This window comes from Arvicanthis niloticus, chromosome 3, assembly GCF_011762505.2.
Source record: "Arvicanthis niloticus isolate mArvNil1 chromosome 3, mArvNil1.pat.X, whole genome shotgun sequence".
In the NCBI taxonomy this organism is placed as follows: Eukaryota; Metazoa; Chordata; class Mammalia; order Rodentia; family Muridae; genus Arvicanthis; species Arvicanthis niloticus.
In genome coordinates, this window is record NC_047660.1 from 61879120 (window position 1) to 61889220 (window position 10101).

Consider the following 10101-nt stretch of genomic DNA (forward strand, 5'->3'; position numbering starts at 1 on the left):
ACTGCTATCAGGGGCCATCCCAGGCAATAGAAAGAACAGTGCTTTGGAGCCAGGAAGATCTGGTCTGAGACAGGTTCCACCTGGCATTTGAGTCTTAAGCTGGTAACTTGATGCCTCTGAGCCTGTTTCTTCATAGGAAATATAATAGGGTAACACTGCCCACTCTGCATGGGTGTTCAGTGGATGTTCAGCACTGAGGGTGTGGACTGAAGCTTGTAACGTGCTTGACATTAAACAAGTACCCACATGGCATTCTAGTTCTTGGGAGTCTGTTTATATACTGTCTTAGTCTTTGGGATAAGCCAAGGGGTTGACAGTTCCCTCCCCATCTTCTCCCTAATGAGGGACAGGCAGCCATGGCTCACACTCCATAGGCAGTTGGCAAGATGGCGTCAACAGCACAAGTGGACTTAATATACATCCTACCTTGGGCACAGGGTGGGGGGACCCAGAGAGGGCTGGGGGTTCACTCTCTGTTCCTGCATGCTTTGTGGCTTTGGAACTCTCCTTGCACCTCATTTCTCTCATTAGTTAATAGTTAGTGCTGGCCTCAGCCATGTCACAGAGCTGTTAGAAGGCACCTTCCAGGTCAACACCCAAAGGACAGTCATTCACCTTTCCCTCCCTCGTGGCTGTTTCATGCTCTCCATCTGAGACCAACCAACTTTAGCATAGCATCAAGCAGTTACCAGAGGAGCACTGGCTGTGAGCTGGACAGGACCCCACACCTCAGGGAGTATGCATAAAGATGAGGTGCAGGAGGCCCTTCCCATGTGCCCCCAGGCTCTGCTGCTCTTACAGCACCATGTCCTTTCACTCTTGCGCTGGACTACCCTCTCCCTCTGGTCCTGCACTGAGCTGCTCTGTGCTAGGGATGGTTGCTATAGCTGTTAGAAAAAAAGAAAATTCTGTGCTTGTTGAGTGCACATTCTGCTGGGGAAAACATAAAAGCAAGCATGTGGTGCTGGCAGCTTTGTGGACTACAAAGCAGAAAACAGAGGGAGTTAGAGAGACCCAGGTTGAGTGAGTGAGTGAGGGAGTGTGTGTGTGTGTGTGTGTGTGTGTGTGTGTGTGTGTGTGTGTGTGTGTTTGTGTTGCTAGGTGAATAGCCACCAGAAGAGGTCCCAGAGGAGGTATTTGATGGGGATGAAGATCAAATGAGGCAGGAAGACTTTCAGTAAGAAGAGGATACTGAGGCAAGTGATGATCAAGGAACAATGAGGCCACTAGAGCCCAAAGGAGACCATAGGTGGAGGCCAGTTCTACACCTGGGAGGCTACCATGTGGACAGTGTCTTTACACCTGTGATTTTGAGTGATTGCCAGGGTTAACATGTAGAGAGATCCCCACCCCCACTCATGAAAGATGAATGAGGGTCTGTCTACCCCTTGGATAAGCTCCTCCCCACAACAACACCCAGTAAAAACCAAGAGTCTGAATATCCACCATGGCAGCACGGCTACAACACCACCAGTCACAGAAATGGTAGCAGATGCCACCAGGTGAGCTGGTGCTGGCCACTGTTGGTCATAGTCATTAATTCCTCTGGGGCCAAAAAAAAAAATCAAACCATTTATACTTTCCACCTTCCATCATAACGTCTAAGGGGGGAACCAAAGTCAACTTAAACATCTTTATTTTGCCAAATAACCATTTCTTGGATGGAACCAAAGTTTGTTTTAAAGGGATATTTAACCACACTAGGGATAATGATCATCTTCTCACCACACAGAATGCTCAGCGCAGCTTGCTCTGGTTCTATTTGTGTGCTATGCAGTAAGAACTGCAGCACCTTTCCCTCTCGGGTCAGGGCGCCGCTCAGTGATAGAGCACTTGTCTATCATGTGCAAAGCTCCAGATTCTGCCTCACGAGACATAAAACCATTATTTCCACCTCCTATGCCACAAAACCATGTTATTTATTTGTACACTCCTTCAATTAAGTCTTCCGAAGCAGCGATTTTATATAATGTTCCCTTTCATAAGGAGGGGCATGGAGCTTAGACTGAGCAGAGTGTTCTAGAACTGCAGTCACACTCTTAGTCGTGTACTAATAGCACCCTATTAATCACAGGAAGAATCTGGTTAGATGCCAAGGAAGAGGAAAGGGTATGACTTTCACAATGCATACATTTTGTTAGATTCGAGTAGAAAGGCTAGGAGAAAGAGAGGTGGGAGAGAACAGAAAGAAGGAAGAAAGGAAGGGGAGAAAGGAAGGAAAGAAAGCAGGAAGAAACGAAGGAAGGGAAGAAAGAGAAAAAAAGAAGAGGAATGAGGTGGGGGCTGGAGAGATAGCTCAGTGGTTAAGAGCACTGACTGCTCTTACAGATGACATAGATTCAGTTCCCAGCACCCACCTTGTGTCTCACAACCATCTGTAATCCAGTTCCAGGAGACCCAATGCCCTTTGACCCCACATGTAGTGCACATAAACCCATGAAGGTACACACAAGCACATACACACATAAATAAATCTTTTAAAAAAGGGAAGAAAAGAGTCTGGTCATAATTACTTCACCTCAAGATCATCTGCACTGACCATGTAGGATTAGAGTTTATCTGTGACACATTTTCTGACACCCAAGTACTAGATTGATTCCTGTTTTGCTTCACGCATCACTTGTGGCTTTTGTTTCCCTCCATCTCTATTATATTAAAGAAATTGTGGAAATATTGTCAATTCAACATGTTTTTAATCACTATTTTCCCCCAAGTCTCATTTAAATGAGAGATGTATAAATCCCTGTGGATAGAGCTAGGGATAAACAACAGCAGAAAGGGAGGGAGGGAGGGGAAGAGACACACACACAGAGAGAGAGAGAGAGAGAGAGAGAGAGAGAGAGAGAGAGAGAGAGAGAATGAATCACAAGTTGGGAGTGGACGGCAGATGGCTGAGTGGTGGCCATCTCAACAGACCCCAGCAACTGCAGCCTCATCATCTTCATGTGTGGCCAGCCCATGCTGCCTACAGGATCTGTGGGGGTAGGGACCTCTAAGGACAAAAGTGGGGCAGGACTGAGATGAGGACTGGGAGGAGTCTGTGAGGCATGACAGGACCACAGCCAGCCACTAAGAAAGAGATTGCTCTTCTCTGATGGTGGAGACAGTAACAGGTTCTCTGGTGTGGTTGAACTTATGAGCCTCTGGCCTTAAGAATATATGTACAATGGTCTTGAAAACACAAGTTCAGTGAACATCCAGATCCTGAACAAAGAGAAACCTGACCTCAGGAAGGTACCAGGTTCCCACCAATCCCTCTGGAAGGAAATCTGTCCATCTGTGCCGCGCATGTGACCAGCCCAACCAGCTTTTTAACTACACTTCCCTCAGCATTAGTAGTAAACTGGATCTCTGAGGAATGCTTTTAAGCACCTTCAGCCCGGAGACCCCGTCGGCCACGCTAGGCTCTTCCTTTCTCATCCACCATCGTTGGTGGAGCAGCCACCACTATGCAGATTTTTGTGAAGACCCTTACAAGGAAGATCATCATGCTCGAGGCTGAACCCTCAGACACCATAGAAAATGTAAAGGCCAAGATCCAGGATACGGAAGGAATTCCTCCTGATCAGCGGAGGCTGATCTTTGCTGGTAAGCAGCTGGAAGATGGCCGTACTTTGTCTGACTACAACATTCAAAAGTCTACCCTTCATTGTGTGTTGAGACTTTGTGGTGGTGCTAACAAAAGGAAGAGGAAGTCTTACATCACTCCCAAGAAGAATCAGCATAAGAGGAAGAAGGTTAAGTTGGCCGTGCTGAAATACTATAAGGGGGATGAAAATGGCAGAATCAGCCGACTTCATCAAGTGTGTTCTGATGAATGTGGTGCTGGAGTTTTCATGGGTAGCCGCTTTGACAGGCATTACTGTTCTGATGAATGTGGTGCTGGAGTTTTCATGGGTAGCCGCTTTGACAGGCATTACTGTGGCAAGTGTTGTCTGACTTACTGCTTCAAGAAACCAGAGGACAAGTAGTTGTGTATGAGTTAATAAAAAGAAGAAACTGAAAATAAATAAATAAATAAATAAATAAATAAATAAATAAATAAAAACAGAAGAAGAGATAAAGCAAACTGAAGGGAATGGAGGGAGGAAGGAAGGAAGGGAGAGAAGGAGGGAAAGAAAGGGGACAAGATACCATTTTTCAGGAAATAAGATAAAAAGGTTATGAAAATGGGGCACAGGGGGTGGGGAGAAAGGTAATCACGGTATCAAGGTAAAACTAGGAAATCAAAGTATGACGGTTGCAATTTACAAAATAGACAGAGGAATGATGTCACAGGTACCAGGAAACGACCTCTCCATGAATACCCAGAAGCTTTCAAAGCTTGACAACAACCAAGGGGCCCTGGTCCACGCCCTCGGAGAGGATGTGGGGCCCTGGCCCATGCCCTCAGAGGGGGCTGTGGGGCCCTAGTCCATGCCCTCAGAGGGGGCTGTGGGGCCCTGGTTCATTGGGTTTTTGCTCCATCACATGCTCCCTACCATGGTTATCCTGCACTCCGGTCAAACAACAGCAATTGGGCCAGAGAGCATGGACTGGAACTTCCAGCTTCAGGAGCTAATTTAATTTCTCTCTGTAACCTAATTCTTTCAGGCATTTCATCATAGCAACACTACAGAGCCCCTGGCATCATTGCAGAGCACATGTGTGTGTGGTGGCTTTCTCAATCTCACCAGGGCAGTGATGCTGGGGTGGCCTCCTCCCTAGTACAGCACCAAGGGGATTACTGGACTGGACTGTTGGCTCTGTGGGCCCCACACAAGGTGGAAGCAAAGACTAAAACATACCTTCAGCTGCTTAGTGATAAAAGAAGCTCCAAGCTCAGAGTCAAGCTATGAACACCTCTCTCCTTTTCTCCAGATCTATAAAGAAGTCACTCTGGGATCACTGTTACCACAAAGCTGACAGAGCTGGGTACAGTGGAGCATGCCTGTAATAGCAGTACTGTGTGGGAGGTGTGTCAAGGCAGGAGGACCTCAAGTTTGAGACCAGCCAGGACTACACACTGACACTCTGTCTACAAATAAAATAAATTTAGAAAAGATTAATGGCCCAACCATAAGATACCACTGCCCTAAAAGCTAAAAAAAAAACCAAACCAAACAAACAAAAAACCTCTCAGAGGAAAACATGGAGAAAAGTTCATGACCCTGAATTTGATGATTTATTAGATAAGACTCAAACACAGATTATTATAATAAAAATGTGTAAATTATACCTCATTAAACCTGAGAACTTTATGCATCAAGAGCATGAATAAAAAGACAGTAGAGAACTAGGGGAAGACAATCTGCAAATCATCTCTCTGATGGTCTGCTTTGGACAATCCTAACTTCTGTAACTCAAGAAGAACAGCAAAGTGAAACCAACTTAAAACTATGCAGCGTGCTTGTGTAGACAATCAGAACTCTAGTGCACTGGGTGTCACCACTATGCAAGACAGTTTCGTGATCCCTCAAAAAGCTATACACAAAATTACCAGTTGAGCCAGCAATTCCAGTCCTTGGTTGATTCATAGCAGAAAACAGATGCAAATATCTACTGTATGTGAATGTTTATAGCAACATTAAGCATAGAAGATGAGAATAATCCCAGAATCCATGAACAGGTGTGTTCAAACAAAATCTCTCTCTCCCTCCTCAACTCTGTATGAGTGTGTGTGTGTGTGTGTGTGTGTGTGTGTGTGTGTGTGTATGCATGCATGCGTGCACAAGTATACATTTATGTGTGTGGTATGTGTGTGCTCTGTGTGTGTCTGTATCTGTGTGTACATGACCATCATGGGATATTATGCACCATTACTCAGGAATAAATTTGAAACATATTACAGTGTGTTAAGTGACACTGTGTTAAATGACAAAAGCCAGACTTTACTTTCAGAAAAGTTATCAAAGAATGAGAAAGGGTGAGAATGGGTGAGGGAAAGGCATGGAGGAATCTGCCCAGAGTTTCAGAGTGATCATGGTCATCTTGACCTCATTTTCTAGCCTTCAGAACTGTCTGAGCTGTCTTAAGCCACATAGCTTGGGTTCTTTATTATACAGCCCTGGGAAACTCACACTTACTTTCTTAACTGACAGTGCTCACTTGAATTGCCCCCAGAGCAGCCATACAACGACTGCAACATCTGATGGATCTAATGGACACTGGCCTTCACCTTCTCTGTCAGCATAGTCTTACCTCAGACTTTGTCACACCACAGAGATCTGATGATAATCTTTTGCTGAAGGAAATATTCACTTCCTGTGATTAGCACAGGTGTAGTCATATCCACCCGTAATCCCAGCACCAGAGATGGAAGGACAAAAGTCAGGAGTTCAAGGCAAGCCTCAGATACACAGAGAATTCTAATCCAGTCTGGACTACATGAGACCTTATCTCAATAAATAAATAAATAAATAAATAAATGTACTCTAAATCATGGAGCATTTGGGCCCAACCAAGTAGAAAGGAGCTTTTTCTTCATCCCTGGTTAATCCTAGTCCCAGTGCCCAAAGTACTCTTTCAGATTGTTTTTCTCCATTTTCCTGGAGCCCAACCAGACTGGCTCTGGGGTCCACTCAGATCATGTCCACATGTTTTCAATACAAAGGCTCCCATTCAGCTCCTTTCCAACATGGCGGCCCATTGCCCAATCAGCTCTTATCTAACCTGTGTTTATCCTGGTCTCTTGTGAACTGACTCAGCTGCCGAAGGTGGACACAGTTTTGCTAAAAATGTCCCAGGGTACTTCTGAGCCGGAAGGGCAGCCTCTCTTGGAGGCTGTGACAAAGCACTGAATTTACCTAGAGAACTGAGACCTAAGTGACCATGTGGCCCATCCATCTGACCTGCTGACCTCTACCTTTGCACTGGCCTTCTCCTCCCAGCTCAGCCACCCACCAGCTCTGTCACATCTTGATCCTGTCAGCATGTCATTGCTCTGGCCTGTTCCACCTCCAGGATCTCCTATTAGGAAGGGCCTCTCCTGGGAGGAGCTTCTACCCTCCCTCTTACTCACAGCCCAGAAGGTTGATCTTCTCCAGCAGCTGCCCCTTAACTGGCTCTCCTGCTCCTTTGGTACCTTCCTGACTGTCAGTGCCACTCCCCACTCAGAGTGAGAAGCAATGAGTTAAAGCGATACAGTGTGAGTTCATCCTAATTGAATTTAAATTATAGTTCTAGGGAGGTCAGATGATGTTATTTACAAGATTCCATTTTGTGTGTTGTGTGACGTGCACCGTATATAAGTGAAATAACGAACAACACAAATAGGAGAAAGCACAGTAAATCATTACACCACTACCTGCTAGGAAGGAGGAAACTGAGCGTCGGATGTCTAATGGAGTACCTCAGGAAGTTTGCTAAAGACCATATTCCCATGACAAACCTCCAGGTTTGTCACACTAATGGAAGTTTCCAGAAGATAGCAGGGCAAGAGTGGACTCTAACAGTGACTTACGCCTTGTGTCAAAGAAAGGAATAGAACTGAAGAGCACCCCCTGCCCGGATAAAGGGAGTCTGGAGAGCAAGCACAGATGCACAGACACAGGGACTGTATTCACCCCAGCTCTAAGACAACGGCTCTCAAACTTAGTTTTTCAAGTAGCAAAATTCTTCCTCCCAATAAAAAAATGAAGGAAAGCAGAAATCTGATTATTGCTGAGGTCAGAGCTCTGATGCCTCATGATTCAGACCCACAGGTTCTGGAATGGATTCCAAAACTCCTTATTAGAGCTCTGAGGGGAGGGGTGGCTGGGAAGCCCCATGCCTGGGAACACCATTCTCTCCAAAGTTACCATTCACAGCCACCCTGCCTACCACCCCCTAAGTATATTTGTTGAAGTATTGGTGCTAAGCTGCCTGGACATCTGTGCGCTGTCGCAATATCTACTAGAGAGTTGAACTTAGAATACCTCTCTATTTGACTTTCCCCCTGATGAAATTTGTACATGTCACACCTGTTGTTTACTCTTGCACACCCAGACACCCAAGTTTGGGAGCATCAGTGTGGCTCTCTGTACTGTCTCTCTTAGTTATTCATCCAGTCAATCAGTATTTAGCAAACAATTACTAATTATGTCTATACATACGTACACATGCAATGAAGAAACAGTTGAATGGGGTATAGTCTCTGCCCCCAGTGCATGTAGTCTAATGAGGAGATTACAGTATGACACACATGAAAAGCACACGGCTAGAACAACACCCAGGACACCAGAGGGTCCTCCTGGAGAAAGTGTATACATTAGCCTACTTCAGTGAGCCGAAGACACAGTCCAGAGGGGAGTAACTGAGGTGAATTTCTAAAAGATTAATGAATTAAGCTCAACTCAAAAGATTCAATAGAGAGACAGGCAAAGTTCAGACTGGAAAACTTTGTGCTTTATTCCTGTTGCACTGTCTGACTTTTCCAAACAACAAAAGTATCATGGTTAATGTTGACTATCAGCTTGACATAACCTAGAAGTCACCTGGGACCTAGACCACTAGGAATGTCTGCTATATGGGCTAGTTTTATATCAACTTGATGCAAGCTAGAACATCAGTTAGAAGGAAGCCTCAATTGAGAAAATGCCTCCATAAGATAAGGTTGTAGGCAAGCCTGAAGGGCATGTTTTTAGTTAGTGATTGATGGGGGGATGAGCCAGCCCATTGTGGGTGGGGCTATCCCCTGAGCTGGTGGCCCTGGGTTCTATAAGAAAGTGAGCTGAACAAGTCATGGGGAACAAGCCTGGACATCATGGGCAGCACCCCTAGATGACCTCTGCATCAGCTCCTGCTTCCAGGTTCCTGCCTTGCAGTGAGTTCCTGCCTGCACTGCTTTTGATAATGAATGGTTATATGGAATTGTGAGTGAAATAAGCCCTTTCATCCCTGAGAAGCTTTGGTTGTGGTGTTTCATCACAGCAATGGTAATCCTAACTAAAACATCTATGAAGGACTATCTTAATTACACTAATTGACATGGGAAGACTTACCTACCGTGGGTGGCACATTACCCTGGTCATCATATCCAGGAGAAAATGGACAGGGTGCTAGCATGCATTCATTCACTGCTTGGCTGTGGATGCCATGTAAGCAGCTCCCTCAAACTCCTGTTGCTGTGACTTTCTGCCACAAGAGACCACAACCTCGAACTGTAAGCCATATAAATTCTTCCTCCCTTAAGTTGCTATGCTAGTTTGAACGAGATGTCTTTTCATTGCCTTGAGCATTTGAACACTTGCTTTTTGGTTGATGGCACTGTTTGGGAAGGCTTAGAAGGCGCGGCCTTACTGAAGGAAGCATGTCACTAGGAGCAGACTCTGAGGTTTCAAAAGCCATGTACTACTCCCACTTCACTCTCTGCTTCTTTAGTGAAATTTAAGATGCGAGTTCTCAGCTATTCCCGCCTCAATGCCTGCTGCCTGCTGCTAAGATTTCCTGCCTTGATGGACTTTGTCCCTCTAGAACCATAAGCCCGTCTTATCACAGCAATAGGAAAGTAACTAATAAAGTTGGTTTTACCAGGGTATGTATCTTATCATAGCAACAGGAAAAAACACTTTGGCATGTAGAGACACAAAGAAGTGACCATGGCTGCTAGGGTCACACCCTCCTCAGTAGAGTAGCATGGTGAGTGGTGTGGATGAACTGTTCAGTGCACAGCCTCTGGTGACCACACAAATCTGCCATGTGCTAAAATTTACAGTGCTGTATGTCTCAAAATGTTTACTGCATGATCATTGAGACAATTAAGAATGAAATAACATAAAATTATAGAGTGGTTTCTCAGAAATTATAACTAGCTGATCCTGGGTCAACCACTCAGCATTGGGAGGAATTTTTTTTGGATATTTTATTTATATTTCAGATGTTATCCCCTTACCCCATCCCCCACCCCAGCCCAGGAACCCCTATCCTATCCCCCCTCCTCCTGCTTCTATGAGGATGTGCCCCCACCTACACCCTCACTCCCACCTCCCCACCCACGAATTCCCCCACACTTGGCGTCCAGCCTTCATGGGACCAAGGATCTCCTCTCCCACCTATACCTGACAAGGCCATCCTTCCCTACATATACAGCTGGAGCCATGGGTCCCTCCCTTTGTGCTCCCAGGCTGGTGATTTAGACCCTGG

The 10101-nt window shown here is 45.5% G+C and overlaps 1 pseudogene; it reads left to right on the top strand.

The window, feature by feature from the left end:
- Positions 1 to 3449: 3449 nt before the first annotated feature.
- Positions 3450 to 3971, top strand: LOC117705847 (ubiquitin-ribosomal protein eS31 fusion protein pseudogene; annotated as a pseudogene).
- The last annotated feature ends 6130 nt before the right edge of the window (positions 3972 to 10101 follow it).